The following is a 21,074-nucleotide window of genomic DNA, read 5'->3' as shown; positions in this document are numbered from 1 at the left end:
TCTGCTCAACAACCTGACCGTGTACCTCCTCCTTCCTGCCTCAAACCTGCAGCCCTTTAGAATGGCCTAGAACGAGTGTTTGGCTTTTGGACATGGCTGCCAGACAAGAGGGAAAAGTGTGGAAATATTGAGCTGTGGCTCTGACTGCAGCTGTGGTGGGGCTGTGGGGAGTGACCCTCTCTGGATTCCAGGTGTCCCCAAAGCTGCTCAATCCCTGCCCTCCTCACCTGACTGAAAGGCTCAGGGTTTGCAGGAATTGTGGTGTAAAGCCACCAGAGGTGCTGCTGTGGACCCGAGACCTGCCTGGGGTCAGGTGCTGCCTTCCTTCCATTTGGGATCATGGAGAGTGGCCATGGATGTTGTGCAGGGCATATGCCTGGCCCTGGGACACTGCTACGCTGCCAGTGGGCACTGGGATCCAACCTGCTGCCTTGGCGGCTTCTGCCCGCTGCCGGTGGTGGTGCCGGGACTGATTGGTGCCTGTGAGTTTGCAAAAGGAGTGATTTCCCCTCCTCCCTCCGGTCCAAGGCCGCCATGGTCCCTGAGGGGATGGAGCTGGACCGGGGTGCCCCCTGCTGGCCGGGAGTGCTCCCTTGCAGCGCCCCCTGCTGGCCGGGATTGCTCCCTGCAGCGCCCCTGCTGGCCACGGTTATAACTGCCACAAAAACCAACAGCGCTGAGCAGGAGGGAAAGTTCTGGGTTTGTGTTGTTTGTTCTGTTCTGGTTTATCAATTTCCCTACACTTTGGCCTGGAAGCCAGAATATATTTGAAATTAAAGACAGTTTCTGAGATAGTTTTCTTTCCATTCCAGGAACTTTTCCCAGTTTCCTTGACAGATATTTCTCATTTAAATGAGTTGCCAACTTCTGGGTTCCAGTGTGAAGGGGACAGACACCCCAAGAGCAGATAGGGTCAGGGACTTGGCCACCTCATGCTCTGCCTTTTAAGGCAGTTGAGCCACCCTGGGCCCTCTCCCCAGCTGGCACTTCTGGTCACCTGGCCACAAGGGGCTGGCTTTGTCAAAGCGTCGCACTTTCCCCAGTGTGCCACAGGTGACAGACTGATGGACAAATGGAGCCCTGTCTCTTCAAAAGCAAGGCCTGACCCATCCCTGCCACACACAGGTATTCCAAAATTTCTCCAGACTTCAAACTTTTCCTGTCTCTGACACCACACCTTTTGCCATGGCCTGATTCCAAATGCCCTGGGCAAATGAGGAGGCTCAGGAACCTACTCAGGGACTTTGTGAGATCCTGGTGTGGGGAACATGGCAGAGGAGGGTGTTGGGACAGGGGACAAGAGAATCCAGAGCCTCCTGAAGGCCACTTTGGCTATCAGAGCAAGGAAGGTCCAGGGCTCTGCCAGATTCCTCTGGTGGAGGAAACGTGATGGGGGGGAATTGTTCAGGGATTGTTTGTTGGTGGCTTTCCCTGGAAATTATTCCTTGTGTGACAATTAGGACTGTGAACCTTGTTGCTGTTGGTCTTGTTCTTTCATTGCTGATTCAGGAAATTTTTCTTCTCTTAGATTTTTGGAATCTTTGCGCCTCCATGGGGAGCGGTAGGGAAAGGGGCAGCAGCCCCTGGGTTTTAGTGGCAACCCAGAACTGGAGAATCCCATTCCTGAAGTCCAAGAAAGCTGAACAAACACCATCGCTGCCAGTCTAACCAAGCACCTGCATTTTGGATTAAATTAGAAGGAAATGGGTCCAGTGCCCCCTGGCACTAGCAGGAGCCTGGGGAGCCATGGGTGTACTGGGAGCACTGGGACGGGGGAGAGGGGAGCACTGGGTGCCCTGTGCAGCCCCCCTGACTCGTGGTCATCACCCCAGGCAGGATGGGCCACCATGGGAGCCATGGGACGGGGACTCCCAGTGTCCCCCTGGGTCACAGCACGTTCCAATGGATGTCACTGGTGTCCTGCAGTCACCCATGTGGTCCTGGCAGCTCTGCATGGGTCACCTGGGGGTCCTTGGGGGGGACAGTAAGAGACACCTGGCTTGGGGTGACATCCATGGGTGACATGTCCATGTCCCCACCCATCCCCCATACTCACCCCCTGCCCCCTCATGTCCAGCCCCTCCCCCACCTCCAGGGGATAAGGGGGTTCTGGTGGGCCCTGTGGGGATAAGGGGGGGTCAGAGGGGTGTGTGGGGAGGGGGTCAGGGAAGAACCATGGCTGGAACTCCCCACTCTCCTGTCCTGGGATTTCCTGAGAGCTGCAAGAAAAAGAGGATGGGGTGATCATGGGGTCCCCTGGGCCCCAACCCCACCTGGGACCTTTAAATGCCCAGTGGACCCCTGAGCCCCCACCAGACACTTGATTTCTACTGGACTGCCAGGCCCCTGCACCCCAAAGCACCCCTGAGGAGCCCCAGAACACCTGAGCCACCCAGGTACTCCAACCCCCTCCCAGGAACCCTGAACACCTGAGCACCCCTCAAGCCTCAAGGAACCCCAAGAATGGAATGCAGAGAAGCATCCAAACTGCTCCAGGATCCCTGAGGAGCTCTCAACATCCCTGCACAACTCTCCAACACCTCCCTAAAAGCCCCCAGGAGATCCCAGTGTCACCCCAATATTCCTCAAGGCCCTTCCTGGGACAGCCCAGGACCCTCCAAAAGACCCCCAAGCAAAGGTCACTGGGGGCTCAGTTTCCTCCAGCTCAGGGGCTTTGGGTGATGCCCCAATGGACCCCCAGAGTGTGTGGCTTCCCCCCAGTTCCTGTAGGACCTTGTACCCCCCGCATTGTCACCCACCCCGGCGGTGCCACCAGTGACAGCCCCCCATGACAGCCAGGAGCAGGAGCAGGAACAGGAGGGTCCTGCCGACATTCACAGCCACTGCTGGGGACAGAGGGGACACATTGGGGACATCCTGAACTGCAGGAGTCCTGAACACCCTGGTGACTCCATGTGACCCCATCTGTGACCCAGGATGAGCCAGGTGTCACCTCCGGGGCCAGCTCAGGGCTGAGTGCACAGAACACGCAGTGCCCGTCCTGTCCCAGCTGGTTGGTGGCCACGCACTGGTAGGTGCCCGAATGTGGCACATCGATGTCCCTGAGCTCCAGGAGGGGGCCCTGGGCCACCTCCTGCCCATTGTGCAGCCAGGTGAAGGTGACAGGGGCTGAGCCCACCTGCACTGAGCAGCGCAGGGTCAAGTTGTCGCCTGCACTCACCCGGTGTGCCAGGGGACGATGGCTGATGGTGGCATTGGCCACGGGCACTGCGGGGACAGAGACAGGGCTGGCACCTGGCGAGGTGGGATGGGGGTGCTGTGGGTGGGGTCATCCCCAGCCCGAGGGTCCTGCTGACCCAGGACGGTGACATTCATGGTGTCACTCTCGGCCACGCTGTTCCCGTCACTGACCCGGCACCGGTACTGGCCGCTGTCATTGTCCCCAACGTGGCGCAGCTCCAGGCAGGGGCCGGTGCCCAGCAGTGCCCCTGAGCCATCCTGGTACCAAGAGAAGGACAGGGGACCTGTCCTTCTGGCCACTGCACAGCTCAGCACCAGGCTGTCCCCGAGTGCCACCTGTCCCCCGGGGGGCTGCACTGACAGGGACACCCCTGAGAGTGAGACCCCTGCGGGAGAGTGGGACACCAGGGGACAGTGAGGGACGCGGGGGGTGTCAGGGAGGGGCAGGGGAATTCCAGTGAGGGAGAGGGGGTGCCGAGATTGGAGGAGGGGGGCTTAGAAATGAACCCTGAGAGATGATAAGGGGGTCAGAGAGGGAACACCTGAAGAGGGAGGTGGGCAACACTAGGAAGGGTACGGGGACCATCGGAGGGGATGGTGAGACTTGAGCAATGTGCAGAGACCTCAGAGAGGGATGGAGGGACCCAGGGATGGGAGAGGGGACCCAACGAAGGATGGAGGGAAACACAAGCCAAGGAATGGGGGGAGCTTAGGAGGGACCTGGGGCAGGGAAGGCAGGACACAGAAAATGCACCAGGGAAGGATGAGGGTACCCATGTACGGACTGGGGGTTTTGGGGAGAGACTCGAAAGAGGATGGGGGGAGCCAGGGGAGGATCTGGAAAAGGTTGGGTGCCCCAGAGCAGGCGTCAGGGAGGGCTGGGGGGTGCCAGGCAGTATAAGGGACCCAAGGCATCTGTGGGGGCTCCCTGTGCCCATTCCTGCACTCACTGCGTACAGTGACGAGGAGCCGGTTGCTGGTCTTCTGCACGGACCCCCCCTGGGAGTGCACCTCACAGCCATAATTCCCCGAGTGGGAGACCCTCACAGCGGGCACCAGCAGCTGCGGGGACTCCTGCGGGCCCCCCACCACCTGCCCATCCTGGTAGAACACGTGCAGGAGGGGGGCTCGAGGCCGCAGGGGGCTGGGGGTGCTGAGGCACCTGAGAGTCAGGGGGGACCCCTCAGTGAGCTCATGGGGACCCTCCAGCACTGGGACTGAGAAGAGCTCTGGGAAGGAGAGGAGAGGTGAGGACTGTGACTCTGAGTGCACTGGGAAGTGGCTTTGGGTTTGTCAAGATATTGGAGTTCCAGCCGTGTGGGTGCTCACCATGCACTGTCACTGTCACTGCTGCTGACTGTGACAGCCAAGACCCCACCAAGCCCTCACATCTGTAGTGGCCGCTGTGGTGCTGCTGCAGAGGTGAAAGGGACAGCTTGGTCCCCTTGAGGGACCCCCTGATTTCCTTCTCCTCCCGGTAAAATTGCACCCTGGTGAGATGGTTTTCCTGCCGGCACCGGCAGCGCAGTGTCAAGGTGTCCCCCTCCAGCAGTGCCCGCGCTGGCGCCTGCAGCACCAGCTGGTCTGTGGGACAGGAAGGTCACATCTCACTGATAAGACTGGTCTGGGGTGGGTGCACATAGCACCGGGGACGTGTGGGTGCTCTGGGGTGCTCTGGGGTGCACTGGGATGTCCCTGTGTGCAGGGGACTGGCTCTTGTCACACGAGAGGTGTGAGACCATCCACGGAATGGAGCCCACCCTTAACGCTCTGTTGCCCCCATGATCCTTAAAGGTCTCCCCTCACCATCTAAGACTGTCACGGGGGGGCTGCGCCCAGTGCCGGGTCTGTCACATCTGTAGGTGGCACTCTTGGTGACAGTGAGGCGGTGGTATCCCTCCTGCCACCAACGCTGCCGGTCCTTGTACCAGGTGGTGGCACGGGCAGTCCCCGAGCCCTGGCAGGTCAGTGTCACCCGGTCCCACAGCACCGCCAGCATCCAGGGGGGCTCCACGAGGAGCTGGGTGGTCTGGGCACCTGTGGGTGACAGGGGACACCAGCCTGCCATGGCCAATGTTGGGCTGGGCACAGCGGATTGGGGACGAGGCATCCCCCGAGGACTCACCAGAAAGGCCGAGGGTCTGGGCTGGAAGGGAGAAGGGACAGGGCTCAGTGGGGGTGTCACCATGGGGACAGAGGCACATGGGGTACAGCATGTGGTGGCTGTCCCTGAACTGTCTCCGTGGGGACAGATGCTCTTGTGGGAAAGTGTGTGGGTGGTCCCCAGAAGTCTGGAGAGGCAGGAGGACATGTCTGTGTCACAGCCACCCGTGTACCACATCCCTGTGGCACAGACACTTTGGGAACAGGGATGCTGAGGCCACCCCGGGTTGAGGCAGAACATGGGGACACTGAGAACACCCCAGGTACGATGACACCACAGACACAGCCCATGCTGGCCCAGGTCACCCCCACCAGCTCATTATCCCATCCCCATGATCCCATCCCCATGGCCACATCCTCATGGTTCTTGTCCCTGCATCCCAGATCCCTTGTCCCTATCCCCGGAGCTGCCTGAGCCCAAAGGTGCCAGTCCCCACATTCCTGTCTCCACATCCCCATCCCCAAATTCCTGCCCCCTCTTCCTGTCCCCAAAGCCACCCTACATCCCCAGTCACACCCAGTTCCACTGTGGGTAACATGGACTGGCTCTGCTGGCATTGGGGACCTCAGGGGACCCCACAGCCCCCTGTGCCCCCTTCCTTCCCGATCCCCAGGGTGTCAGGCCCGTGCCCAGGGCACTCACCCCACAGGAGCAGCGCCACCTTCCCGGCCATCCCGGTGTCCCCAGCCATGTGCACTGGCTATCACTCACTGCTGTGGCCACCGCTCCCCTGGCTGGCGGCTCTTTGGATGAAGGGGAAGGAAGCGAGGTCAGGTCTTGACCTCATGCGTAGGTGGCCCTTGGTGGGGACAGTCTGGGGACAGGCTGGGGACACGGGTGGGTGGGACAAAATGGGTCATGGTGTTCCCAGGAGGTGGGAATTCGGTGGTTTTGGGGAGGCAGTAATGCTATCACTGGTAAATGGGGTCCTGAGGAGGGTGAATATCCGGCAATGGGGGTGCCATTGGAATGAGCGTCTCCATACCTGGGGGGACTCAGGGATGGGAGTCCCAGGGGAATGTGGGCTCCAAGGATTTGAGTTCATGGGATGGGGGAATGGTGGGTCCTAGGAAGATTTCAGGGGATGGAATGAAGGAGAAGGGGTTCTTTGGGAATGGGGTGCTGGGCCATGGAGATCCTAGGGAATGTCAGTGTTGGGATGGGGGCTGCAGAGAGAGTGGGACATAAGGAATGGAGGTCCCATGTTTCTGTTCCTGGGGGAATGGGGGTGCCAGGGATGGTCAGTGGCTGGGTGAGCCCATGGGTTGCAGCTCCTTCCCTGGGTGCTTCAGATTTTGGGGTGACCCAGAGCCAGCACCAGCCCCACATGGTGCCGGTGTCCAGGGTGTCACCCCAGACAGATTCTGAGCTGCTCTGGGTCTGTGTCCCCCATCCTCCAGTGATTTTTCCCTCTCTTTATTCCATTTCCATCATTTTACCCCTCAATTTCACAAGCCCCCAGTTTGTGCCTTGGTGGTCCTTGGGGGCACCTGGAGCAGGGAACAGGCTGGGGGAAGTAGGGGTCAGGGGTCTGCAGGGAGGGCTGTGGAGGCTGTGGGGGATGGGGGAGTACAGCTTTTACCCCCCAACACTTTCAGTTTCTGTCTCCCGCAGCAGAAGGAAAAGGCCATTTGACACCTTTCTCACATGGGGGGGAAGGGTTCTGTCCTTAGGGGGCACATCCAGGGGGCTCCTTTCCCGGGGGGATCCTGTCCCAGGGGGGACACGTGCTGGGGAAGAGGGTCCTGTCCTGGAGCTTGGCAGCTTTGGAGGGGTCCAGACTTCTCCATTCTTGCCCGTCCCCTGCAGGATCTGAGACAGCAAGAGCAGCTGGGGAATGGAGCCCTGAGCAGGAAGGAGGTCCCAAACTCCTGCTCCTTGAAGCCAGTGGCCATCCAAGGGTGGGGCCCAGCCATGGCCCAGCCCCACTGCACAGGGATGGCCATTGCCTAGCCTTGCTCTAGCCAGCCCCAGGTGGCAGCCAGCACCTGATGGTCCTCCCTGCCCCCTTGGCTTTGATTCTGGCAGCTTCAGAGCTGCTGCAGAGGTGAGAATTCTGTGGGGGCAGAAAAGGCCCGCCTGTGGTTTGGTCAGCTCTGCAAGAAGCACAAAACCCAAAGGGAGCTCAAGCATTGTCTCTGTGAGGGCCTTTGATGGTTTTCAGAGCAGGGCTGGCTGGATACCCCCCCTGCAGGGGCAGCTGTGGGGGAACCAGCCTGGAAATGCAGCAATTGATCCTTTGTTCCTCTTTGTAAGGGACAGAGAGAACCACAAATCTACTGCAAATCGCACAACAATATGCCAACAACCTTTCTGGGATGCTCCTTCTTGAACAAAATCTGGAGCCTTGAGGCACCTCATGGAAAGAATGCTTGGATTCCGACTTTGCCCAAAAATATAGAGAGAAAAGTGTGGATGTATCAGTCAGTGGCTCTACCCATGGCCGTGGTGGGGCTGTGGGGAGTGACCCTGTGTGGATTCCAGGTGTCCCCAAAGCTGCTCCATCCCCGCCCTCCTCACTGGAGTGAAAGCCTGAGGGTTTGCAGGAATTGTGGTGTAAAGCCACCAGAGGTGCTGCTGTGCACTCAAAACCTGCCTGGGGTCAGGTGCTGCCTTCCTTCCATTGGGGATCATGGAGAGCGGTCACGGGTGTTGTGAAGGGCATGGGTCTGGCCCCGGGACTCAGCCAGTGGGCACTGGGATCCAACCTGCTGCCTTGGTGGCTTCTGCCCACTGCCGGTGGTGGTGCTGGGACTGATTGGTGCCCGTGAGTTTGCAAAAGGAGCGATTTCCCCTCCTGCCTCCCGTCCGAGGCCGCCATGGCCCCTGAGGGGATGGAGCTGGACCGGGGCGCCCCCTGCTGGGCGGGAGTGCTCCCTGCAGCGCCCCCTGCTGGCCGCGGTTATAACTGCCACAAAAACCAACAGCCCTGAGCGGGAGGGAAAGTTCTGGGTTTGTGTTGTTCATTCTGTTGTTCATTCTGTTCTATTCTGCTTTATATATTTCAGAGTAAGGAGCTGTTATTCCTTTCCTTGCACTATTGCCTTGAAGCCCCATGATTTTTGAAATTTAAAAAATTTTAGAGATAGGTTTTCTTTCTATTCCAGGAATGCTTCCAATTTCCTTTGCAGCTATTTTTCATTTAAATTAGTTGTCAAATCCTTACTTCCAGACTGGATGGGACAGACACCTTTAGAGCAGGCATGGTCAGGGACTTGGCCACTTTTTAAGCCTGCTGGGCCACCAAGGGCCCTTTAACCAAATGGCACTTCTGGTCATGTGATTGCTCAGGAGATGGCTTTGTCAGAGGGCACACTGTCCCCAGTGTGCCATGGCTGACAGACTGGTGGACAGACAGGGCCCTCTCTCACCAAAAGCAGGGCCTGACCCACCCCTGCCACACACAGGTGTTGCAAAATATCTCCAGTTATTAAACTTTTCCTGTCTCTGACAACCCAACCTGTGCCATGGCCTGATCCCAACTGCCCTGTGAAAGGCAGAGGCTCAGCAACACCAACAGTGCCTTTGTGCCATCATCTTGTGGGAAACAGGACAGAGGAGGTATTTGGGACAGGGGACAAGAGAATACAGAGCCCCCTGAAGGCCACTTTGGCAATCAGAGCAAGGAAGGTCCTGGGCCTTGCCAGGTTCTTCTTGTGGAGGAAACATGCTGGGGACAGTGTCTGGGATTTGTTCCTTTTTAGTGGCTTTCCCTGAAAATCGTTCCTTGTGCGACAATTTATACTCTCAACAATGCAGCTGTTGCTGTTGGTTTTATTCTCTCTCATTGCTGTTGGGATCTTTGTGCCTCCACGGCGAGTGGGAGGGGCAGTTTTTTCTGACAGCACACACATGAGTGTGTGCCCATGGGTGGGGACCCTCAGTGCCCCCCAGTTCCCCCAGTGTCACAGCACATTCCCATAGACATCACCAGGTTCCTGCAGTCGCCCCTGGGGTCCCCGCAGCTCCGCGTAGGTCACCTGGGGATCCTGGAGGGTGGTGGCATGGGAGGACGCTGCGAGAGACACGGGCTGTGGGATCTGGGTGGGGTGACACTCGTGGGTGACGTGTCCCTCTGCTTGTGTCCCCCCTGTACTCAACCCCTGCCCTCTTGGTGACCACGACGTGGGTGTACAGCACCTCCCCCTCCTCTGGGGGGGTCAGGGGATCTGGGGGGGCCCTGAGGGAACACAGGGGATGTGGGGAAGGGAATGGGAGGGTTTGGGAGATTGGGATATAAAAAAGAGAGTGTGGTTTGATCCTCCCACTCACCTTTCCTGCTGCTTCCTGGCAGCTGCAGAGGAAAGAGGGGAGGGGTGACTGTCGGGTCCCCAGGGCTCTAAATCCTCTCAGGATTCCCGAACTCCCATGGGACCCTCAATTTCTCACAGGACCGCCAAGCTTCTCTGAAGCCCTCAAGAATTCATGAACCTCTCCAGCGCCCCCGACAAACTCAGCCTCGAGAACCCAAAGCCCGGATGGAACAGAGACCCCCAGACACGCCCAGGGCCCCTGAAAGAACCCCCAACATCTCTGCAGGACCCTCCAGTGTCCCCCCAAACCTTCCAGGACCCCCAGGCAAGGTCACATCTCTGGGGCTGTGGGTGCTGCCCTATCGTTCCCCAACTCTGGGGGCCTCTACAGCTCCCTGGGACCCCTTGTCCCCCCATTGTCACCCACCCACACGGTGTCACTGCTACCAGGCCACAGTGACACCCACAAGCAGGAGCAGGAAGAAGAGGGCCCCACCGACCCCTGCGGCCACTGCAAGAAACAGACTCTGATGTGTCCCCCATTCCCCCATGGGTTCTGCACCTCAGGTGACCTTGTGTGATCCACCTGTGTCCCTGTAACACTGTGTTTTCACCATCAATTCCAGCTCAGGGCTGAGTGCCCGGAACATGCTGTGCCCGTCCTGTCCCAGCTGGTTGGTGGCCATGCACTGGTAGGTGCCTGAATGTCCCACATCGATGTCCCTGAGCTCCAGGAGGGGACCCTGGGCCACCTCCTGCCCGTTGTGCAGCCAGGTGAAGGTGACAGGGGCTGAGCCCACCTGCACCATGCAGCGCAGGGTCACGTTGTCACCTGGGTGCACCTGGTGTGACAGGGGACCGGGGGTGATGGTGGCATTGGCCACGGGCACTGTGGGGACACAGACAGGGTTGAGGCCAAAGGGAGAGGTTGGCAGCCAGTGAGGGGGGATAGGGACAATGGGGATGGGGATGATGGGGAATGTTGGGGATGGGGTCACATCACGGATGGGTGAGGGGACTGAGGCAAAGGTGGGGGCACACAAGAAAGGGGAACATGGACGTCCCCAGCCATGGAAACCGAGGCATCTGTGGGGGCTCCCCATGCCCATCCCTGCACTCACTGTGCACAGTGACGTGGAGCCGGGCGCTGAACTTCCACATGGCCCCACCCTTGGAGTGCACTTGGCAGCTGTAATTCCCATAGGGGGAGACCCCCACGGTGGGCACCAGCAGCTGCAGGGACCCCTGCAGGCCCCCCACCACCTTCCTGTCCCAATAGAACATGTGCAGGAGGGGGGCTTGGGGCCGCAGGAGGCTGGGGGTACTGAGGCAGCTGAGAGTCAGGGGGGAACCCTCAGTGGGCTGGGAGGCCACCCCCAGCACTGGGACCGTGAAGAGCTCAGGGAAGGAGAGGGGAGGTGAGGACTGTGACTCTGAGTCCATTGGGAAGTGGCTTTGGGGGTGTCAGAAGATTGAAGTTGCAGCCGTGGGGGTGCTCACCATGCACTGTCACTGTCACTGGTGCCGACTGTGCCCACGGTGACACTTTGGAGTCCACTCAGCCCCTGCAACTGTGGGGGCCACTGTGGTGCAGCTGCAGGGGGTACAGTGACAGCTCCGTCCCATTGAGGGACCTCCCCACCTCCTTGTCCCAGTGGTAGAATTGCACTACAGTGACCGACATGTCCCGCCAGCACTGGCAGCGCATGTCCCCAGCCCTTCAGCAGCTCCCACGATGACACCTGCAGAACCAACCGGACTGCCAGACACGGGGTTCCTGTCACACCGGGGGTCCCATTTTCATGGGGATCCCCCCATGGGATCACACTCAGAGCACCAGGGATCTCCAATTCCAACATGGGTTCCCCCACACTGGGATGCTCTGGGATGCTCACCATGCACTGTCCTTGTCACCGGTGCGGACTCCTCCCACTCCAAATATCCCACCTGGCCCTTGCAGTTTTATCGGCCACTGTGGTTCAGCTGCAGAGGGGAGAGGGACAGCTCAGTCCCATTGTGGAGCCCTTCCAGTTCCTTCCCCTCACGGTAGAAGGACACCGAGGTGACCGGGTTGTTCCATTGACCCCGGCAGCGCAGTGTCACCGTGTGCCCCTCCAGTAGTGCCCGTGCTGGCACTTGCAGCACCAGCCAGTGTGGGGGACAGAGAGGGCCTCTCAGACCTGATGGCACCGGGATCTCCCTATTGTGTCACAACCAGTGCATCAGGGGGTCCCAATTACCACATATTTTACCCAACTCTGGGATGCTCTGGGATGTCCCCAGAGCAGGGGACAGGCTCTGGTGACACAGGAGGTGACCCATGGAGCAGAGCACACCCAGAGACCTTGAGGTCTCTGTGGGTGCCAGGCTGGGGACACCCAAACCCCACTCACCGTCTAAGAAGTTCACAGGTGGGCTGAGCCCAGTGCCGGGACTGTCACACCTGTAGGTGCCACTCTGGCTGACAGTGACGTGGTCCTGTCCCTGCTGCCCCCAGCGCCGCCCATCCTTGTACCAGGTGATGGCTTTGGCAGTCCCCAAGCCCTGGCAGGTCAGTGTCACCCGGTCCCACAGCACCGCCGGCCTCCAGAGGGGCTCCACCAGGAGCTGGGTGGTCTGGGCACCTGTGGGTGACAGGGGACACCAGCCTGCCAAGCCCAATGTGGGGCTGGGGACAGCGGGGTCAGGCCATGGCATCCCCAAAGGACTCACCAGCGAGGCCGAGGGTCTGGGCTGGAAGGGAGAAGGGACAAGGCTCAGCGGGGATGGCACCATGGGGACAGCATTTCTTGCAGGAAAGTGTGTGTGGGTGGTTCCCAAACAATTTTGAGTGGAGGGGGACATGTCTGTGTCACAACAACCGGTGCCCCACATCCCTGTGGCACAGACATCTTGGGAACAGGGACACTGAGGCCACCCTGGGCTGAGGCAGAACATGGGGACACTGTGGACACCCTGGGCACGAGGACACCACGGACACAGCCCATGCTGGCCCAGGTCACCCCCACCAGCTCATTATCCTATCCCCATGATCCCATTCCCATGGCCACATCCTCACTGTTCTTGTCCCCTTCTGTCCCTGCATCCCAGTTCCCTTGTCCCTATCCCCAGAGCTGCCTGAGCCCAAAGGTGCCAGTTCCCACATTCCTGTCCCCACATCCCCATCCCCGAATTCCTTCCTCCCTGTTCCTGTCCCCAAAGCCACCCTATATCTCTAGTTCCACCCAGGTCTGTGTGTAACATGGACTGGCACTGCTGGCATTGGAGACTTCAAGGCACCCCATACACCCCCTGTTCCCCTCCCTATTCCTGGCGTGTCAGGCCCGTGCCCGGGGCACTCACCCCACAGGAGCAGCGCCACCTTCCCGGCCATCCCGGTGTCCCCAGCCATGTGCACTGGCTGTCACTCGCTGCTGTGGCCACTGCTCCCCTGGCTGGCGGCTCTTTGGATGAAGGGGAAGGCAGAGAGGTCACATCTCAACCTTATGCGTAGGTGGCCCTTGGTGGGGGCAGAGTGGGGACAGGCTGGGGACACGGCGGGGACAAGGCTGCGTAATCTGAGGACATTATGGGGGATGGTGTTGCCAGGAGTGGGGGGCTCAGGGGATGTGGGGAACCAAGGATACGTGTCCAGGAGTATAGGGTGCCAGGGGAATTGGGTCTCCATGCCTGGGTGTTTCCAGGGCTGGAGGTGGTGTGGAAACATGTTTCCCAGGGATTTGGGGTCATGGCATGTGGGTACCAGGGTTTGGGGTTCAGAGGGAAAAGGAGATCCTCAGGAACAGGGGTTCTGGGGAAGAAGTAGCGCATGGGATTTGTGATCATGGGATGGGGACCAAGGAATGGGGGTGCCATGGGAAAGGATAACCCTGTGAGAATGGGGGCCCTGGTGGAGTCAATGTGCCCAAGGGAATGAGGCTCCCAGGGACTGGAATTACCAGGATGGGGTTCTTTGGGGTAGGAGATTGTGAGGAACTGCAGTCTAGGGAAGGGGTCTTCAGGGACAAGAGACCAAGGCAATGGGGATCCCATGGTTGGGTTCCCAGGAGAATGGGGGTGCCAGGGATGGGCAATGTCTGGGTGGGCACAGGGATCAAAGCTGCTTCCGGGATTGCCTCAGATTTTGGGGTGACTCAGAACCCAGCACATTCCCCACAGTGCTCATGGCCAGGGGGGCAACCAAAGGTTGTCCTGGGAGGTTCTCAATCTCTGCCCCACACATTCCTGGGCTTTTTCCTGTCACTCCCATTTCGTGGCTCAGCGACCTCAGCAAACATGTGCTGACCATTTGGCTGAGACAAAATTACGCATCCGTAGAATAAAGGCAAGAATCTTTTCCCATACCATTATTTTCCCAATACAAAATAAATCAAACTCACAAGGTAAAAAATTAGCTGGTTTATAGAATATTTTGAATCATTGCTTTCCCAACAAGTCACTCACAATGAAAACACAAACAAATCACAAAGAAATGAGATTTTTTTTTCTCCCTGTAGGAGCCCCTTGCTGCATCCAACAGCAGCATTTGCTTGTGGATACCACAGAGTGCGTGGAATCTCCCTGAGTATCCAACAGCACCACGGGATTGTTCCCTGCCTGCTTGGCAGTAACCCAGCCCTTAAGGAAGCCTTTTGTTGAGCTGTATTTAGGAATTATCCCAATTTATCTCATTCCCACCCTGAAACTTGAACGACTTCCCATGGATTCAGCTGACAAAAGGGGAGAAGCTCTGCCCATCCTTGGGACAGTGTATAGGAATCTGTGGAAATGCCCCTGTGTGCCTCAGGGTCAGATTCCCTGGTAAATCCACTCCAGCCTGCCCTGAATTCCCCTGCCTGGACACTGCCTGCTCCTGCTGTGACACGACTGTTCCCCAGCCCCTCGTGTGCAGCCCCTGCTCAATATTTCCACACTTTCTCCTCTCTGCTGGTGTGCACATCCAGAATGCAAACATTCTTTCTTGGAGGTCCCAAAGGGCTGCAGGTTTTCTTCAAGAAGGAGGGTCCAGGTCAGGTTGTTGAGCAGATTGTTGTTGTCTTTGCAGTAGCTCTGGGGCTCTCTCAGTCCCTTGCTGAGAGGGAAAAAAATGATCAATTGCCACATTTCTGGACTGGTTGCCACACAGCTGCCCTTGCATGAGTGTTTCCAGCCAGTCCTGCTCTGACAACCATCAAAGGCCCTCACAGATCTTGCTTGATCTCTATTTGGGTTTTGCACTTCTTGCAGAACTGAGCAAACCACAGGGAGGCCTTTGTCTACCACAGAATTCTCACCTCTGCAGCAGCTCTAAAGCTGCCAGAATCAAAGCCAAGGGGATAATGGGGACCCTCAGGTTCTGGCTGCCACCTGGGGCTGGCCAGAGCAGGGCTGGGCAATGGCCATCCCTGTGCAGTGGGGCTGGGCCATGGCTGGGCCCCAGCTTTGCATTGACAGGGGTCCCCGGGATGTGCCACCCCTGGGACAGGCACCCGGCCAGGAATGTGCAGGGACATTTCTCGAACTGCCACCCCTGGAACAGGACATCCCATGCCAGGATGTGTCACCCCTGGGACTGGTTTCCCCCAGGTCATCCCCACAACAGGGACCTCACAGGGCAGGACCCTCCCGGATGTGCCCTCCCAGGACAGACACTGCCTCCCTTTGCCCTCTGACTCTCAGCACAAACGGCCTCTTCCTTTTTGTCCAGGAAGAAGAAAGTGAAAGTGTTGTGGGGGCGCGCCCAACACCTCCATCCCCCACAGCCTCCCCACCCTTCACTGCACTCCCTACTCCCCATTATCCCCCTCCCCTGGCTCCCTCCAATGCATTCCCTGCTGAGATGATTCCTGGGATTGCTGAGCCAGGAACTGGGGTTCAGGGGACATGGCATAAAAGTGAGGAAAATAAGGAAGAAAACAGAAATAAAGAAAGAAAAATTCAAGGGCAGGGGAGGGCAAAGAAGCAGAGCTACCCAGGACCCCCATGTGATACCTGCACAAGGAATGAGCATCCCAAGGGGCAGCACTTGGCCACGGGTCACCCCAAAATCTGAGGCATCCAGGGAAGGAGCTGTGACCCCCATGCCCCGTCAGCCACTGCCCATCCCTGGCACCCCTATTCAGTTGGGACCCCAATCATGGGAATCTGATTTCCTTTTGTCCCTCCTTCCCTAAGACCCCTTCCCTGGACTGTAGTTCCTCACAATCTCCTACCCCAAAGAACCCCATCCTGGTAATTCCAGTCCCTGGGAGCCCCATTCCCTTGGGGACATTGATTCCCCCAGGACCCCCCATTCTCACAGGGTTCCCCTTTCCCCTGGCACCCCCATTCCTCGGTCCCCATCCCATGATCACACATCCCTGGAGGCCACATTGTTCTGGCACCCCCATTCCCAAGTTTGAGTCCATCCATGCACTGGGAACCCCATTCCCATGGGACCCCATACCTGGGCACCCCATTCCCCTGGACACCCATCCCTGGCTCCCTACACCACCTCAGACTCCAAATTCTGTCCCCACCATGTCCCCACCATGTCCCACCATCACCCCCATGTCCCACAAGGTCCCCACCCTGCCCCCATCCTGTCCCCACCCTGCCCCCCCGCAAGGGCCACCTACATGTGGGTACAGACGTGACCTCGCTTCCTTCCCCTTCATCCGAAGAGCCGCCAGCCAGGGGAGCGGTGGCCACAGCAGTGAGTGACAGCCAGTGCACATGGCTGGGGACACCGGGATGGCCGGGAAGGTGGCGCTGCTCCTGTGGGGTGAGTGCCCTGGGCACGGGCCTGACACCCTGGGGATGGGCGCTGGTGAGGCAGAGACTGGTGGGGAGGGGGCACAGGGGGGCTGCAGGGTCCCCTGAGGTCCCAAAAGGCCGCAGAGCCAGAGCATGAGGTGACCAGGGCTGTGGAGACAGGAGAGGGGGGACAATAATGGGGGACAGGGATTTGGGGAACTATCATGGGGCTGGTGGGGGTGACCACTGCAACCACTGCTGAGTCTCCATTGCTGGGTGTCCAATGTGTCCCCATATCCTAACTGAGTAAGGGCTAGATGGTGTGTCTCTGTCCCCAAGGGGTACTTGCCACACTATGACAGTTTATGGACAGCCCCCACATTCAGTCCCTCACTTCCAATGTCCCTGTGATGCCACCGTCAACCAGCCCTGTCCCTTCTCCCTTCCAGCCCAGACCCTTGGCCTTTCTGGTGAGTCCTCGGGGGATACCATGGCCCTTCCTGCTGTTCCCAGCCCTACCCTGGCCCTGGCAGGCTGGTGTCCCCTGTCACCCACAGGTGCCCAGACCACCCAGCTCCTGGTGGAGCCCCCCTGGAGTCCGGCGGTGCTGTGGGACTGGGTGACACTGACCTGCCAGGGCTTGAGGACTGCCCGTGCCACCACCTGGTACAAGGACAGGCAGCGCTGGGGGCAGCAGGGACCAGACCACTTCACTGTCACCGAGAGTGGCACCTACACGTGTGACAGACCTGGCACCGGGCTCAGCCCCCCCATGAGAGTCTCAAATGGTGAGAGGGGTTTGGTTGTCTCCAGCCTCGCTCCTGCATGGACCTCAAGGTCTCTGGGTGTGCTCTGCTCCATGGGTCACCTCCTGGTGTGACCAGAGCTCATCCCCTGTACACGGGGATATCCCAGAGCATCTCAGAGTGGAGGGACCCCAGTTCTGGATTCAGGGAACCCTGTTGCACTGGATGTGTTCCAGTTCGAGGGTCCTTGAGAAAACTGAATGCCACAGGTGTCCTAAGACTCCCATGCCCCACAGCCCGACTGGTGCTGCAGGTGCCGGTGCAGGAGCTGCTGGAGGGAGACACGGTGACACTGCGCTGCCGGCGCTGGAAGAACATGTCGGTCACTGGGGTGCGATTCTACCATGGGGACAAGGAGGTGGAGAGGTCCCTCAGTGGGACCGAGCTGTCCCTGTCCCCTCTGCAGCTGAACCACAGTGGCCGCTACAGCTGCGGGGGCCAGGTGGACTCCAAGGTGGCACCATGGGTGCACTCGGCTTCAGTGACAGTGACAGTGCATGGTGAGCACCCCACAGCCGCCACCCTGACACCCTCACAGTCCCTCCCCAGGGATTCAGGCTCACAAATCTCCCTCCCCTCTCCTTCCCAGAGCTCTTCTCGGTGCCAGTGCTGGAGGGTCCCCCTTATCTTACTGTGGGATCCCCCCTCACTCTCAGCTGCCTCAGCACCCCCAGCCCCCTGCGGCCCCAAGCCCCCCTCCTGCACGTGTTCTACCGGGATGGGCAGGTGGTGGGGGGCCCGCAGGGGTCCCCGCAGCTGCTGATGCCCGCCATGGGTTTGTCGCACTCGGGGAATTACAGCTGTGACGTGCAATCCGAGGGGGGGGCCGTGCGGAAGAGCAGCGCCCGGCTCCGCGTCACGGTGTGCAGTGAGTGTGGGGATCGGCACGGGGAGCCCCCACAGCCTGCTCAGGCACCCCTGCCCCGTCTGGGGATCCCCATAACTACCCGGGTCCCCTAACCTTTCCTGGGTACCTCATCAGATTCCCTAGCTCTATGTGGCAACCCCCATCTTTCTGGTAATCTTTTTCCACATCCCCTCATTCCTGCTTGGGTCACCCTCTGTGTCCCCCCATTCCTCACTGGGATCCCTTCATCTGTCCCTGATTCAACCTCAGCCCTCTCTGATCTCCCTCCATGGTCGTCAGGTCTCACCATTCCCTCCCTGGTTTTACATACTCTTCCTGGTGTCTCCCCATCTTCCTCTCCAGGTTACTCATCCTTGAGGCCTCCATCATTCCTTGGGGTCCCGTTCCAAGCCCCCCTCCTATCTCTGTGCCTCCTTTTCCTCACTGGGGTCCCACTTCCCCTCTCCCATCCCTCCCCACCACGGGTCTCTCACTGTTCCCTGGTGTCCCCCCATCCAAGGGGTCCCACCGTTGGTGGTGTCCCTGTCAGTGCAGTCCCCAGGGGACAGGTGGCATGCAGGGACTGACTGGTCCTGAGCTATGTGGTGGCTGTGGGTCCCCTGTCCTTCTCCTGGCAGTGGGAGGGCTTGGGGGCACTGCTGGGAACCGGCCTGGAGCTGTGCCATGTTGGGGACAATGACAGCGGCCAGTACCGGTGCCGGGTCAGCGACAGGGACAGCGTGGCTGAGAGTGACCCCCTGAATGTCACCATCCTGGGCAAGCAGGACCCTCGGACTGGGGGTGACCCCTCCCATGGCACCCCCATCCCACCTGCCCAGTGCCAGCCCTGTCTCTGTCCCCACAGTGCCCGTGGCCAATGCCACCATCACCCCTGGTGCCCTGTCACACCAGGTTTATGCCGGTGACCCCATGACCCTGTGCTGCTCAGTGCAGGTGGGCTCAGCCCCTGTCACCTTCACCTGGCTGCACAATGGGCAGGAGGTGGCCCGGGGTCCCCTTCTGGAGCTTGGAGCTGTTGATGTGGGACATTCGGGCACCTACCAGTGCGTGGCCACCAACCAGCTGGGACAGGACGGGCACCGCGTGTTCCGGGCACTCAGCCCAGAGCTGGTCCTGGAGGTGACACCTGGCTCACCCTGGGTCACAGGTGGGGTCACATGGGTCACACGGGGGGTGCAGGACCCCTGGGCTTCTGGGTGACCCCAATGTGTCCCTCTCTGTCCCCAGCAGTGGCTGTAGGGCTCAGTGGGTCCCTGCTGTTCCTGCTCCTGCTCCTGGCTGTCATTGGGTGCTGTTACCAGTGGCACTGCTGTGGTGGGTCACAATACGGGGGGATGGGGTTCCCAGGGATTGGGGTGAAGCCCCCCAGGGTATGGGCGCCATAGGGTGGCACCAACAGCTCCTGACGGGAGAAACTGATCCTGCAGAGACCTCAGCTTGGGGTCCTGGGAGCTGTTGGAGGGTCCTGCAGGGATGTTGGTGATTCTATCAGGGGTCCCCCTTTCTGCCAGGCTCGGGGTTATCGGGGCTCAGGGTGTTGGTGCAAGTGGGGTGGTTCAGGGATATTAGTGGGGGCATCAGGGATACTGGGGTGCCTGGGGAGAATTGTGTGTCTGGTGGTGGTTCAGCATTCCCAAGGGGGGATGGGGGCCCCTGGGTCTCCAAAGTCACCCCTCCAGTTTTCCTTTGCAGATGCCAGGAAGCACCAGGAAAGGTGAGTGCAGCCTCCAGCCATGATACACCTTTTACCCAAACTCCCAGCACCTCCCATCCCCTTCCACACACCTCCTTATTCCCACAGGGCCCACCCAGAGCCCCTGGCACCCCCAGTGGAGGATCCTCAGTCAATGTACATGGAGCTGCAAAGGCAACCGTGGGAATGCAGCGACATCTATGACAATCTACACCAAAAGTTGTGATGCTCTGGGAAGCGGGAGGCACCTGGTTGACACGGGGGGTGGTCCCTCCATGGCTCCTGTGGTTGCCCATCCTTCCAAGGGAGGTGGTCATGGCCCAGGGGGAGGCTACACACAGGGAACCCTCTAATCCCCATTTCCTCTCCCAGTACCCCCAAGGGCTCCCCCATTCCTTTGCTCGTACCTGCAGGGGCTCCCCAGCCCCATCCAAGTGCCCAAGTACCCTCAGGGACTGCCCCATTCTCTCCCCACAGTGCTTGCAGTACACCCAGGGCTTCCCCATTCCCCCTCCCACTACCCCTGTCCCATCCTGCTGTAAAAGGGGGAGTCGGGGAGGATTCTTGCTGACAGGATTCTCAGATGAAAATGAAGCACAAACATGGCAATATTACATGAGAGAACTGTTTATTGAAAAAGGAGGGTAAATGTTCTTACCAAAGGGGGAGAGAAAGGAGTAGAAAGGGAAAAGGATAGAGAGAGAAACAGAAGACAGGACAGCTTTACCATAAGAAGCTCAGGCGCTCTGTGGGCATCAGCTCAGCAGATGGGTGAGCTGCAAGCCAGGGCGAGCCCACATGGCTTTTGTGAGTGGCTGGGCGTGATTTCCAAGGACGGCACCTGCGTGTCTCTGGCATGGGCGAGCGATGGCTGCAGGCTGGCTGCTGCGGGCTGGCTGCGGGCTGGTGCTGCGGCACTGGTGGCTCTGGGCTGGCTGCCGCGGGCTGGGGCTGCGGTGGGCAGGTGCAGCAGGCTCGGGGCTGTGGGCAGCATGGGAAACGCGGCAGAGGCAGCGGGTGGGTGCAGGCAGCATCTGCTCCATTGGGGAGCAATGAAGGAACGTCCAGGACGAGCAGGAATGAGCTGCCTCAGGGAAGTAGCAAAGCAGGGAAGAATGAGTGCGGACAGGGAAGAAGGACCACCGGAGGAAAACGCAAGGGAGGGGAGTGTCGATGATATTTTTACCGGATGTCCAGGAGGAATGATGCATCTGACTCCGTCTTATCAGAAGGCTTATTAAGTACTTTGTTATACTATATTATTCTATATTATATTACATTACATCTAAACTGAATCTGCCAAGCACTCAACTGAACTCCACTGCACACAATCTCATGACTTTCAGCCAACAGTCCCAACACACACACCTTGATT

The sequence above is a fragment of the Melospiza melodia genome, chromosome 25, assembly GCF_035770615.1.
Source record: "Melospiza melodia melodia isolate bMelMel2 chromosome 25, bMelMel2.pri, whole genome shotgun sequence".
Taxonomy (NCBI): domain Eukaryota; kingdom Metazoa; phylum Chordata; class Aves; order Passeriformes; family Passerellidae; genus Melospiza; species Melospiza melodia.
This window is presented reverse-complemented; position numbering follows the sequence as displayed.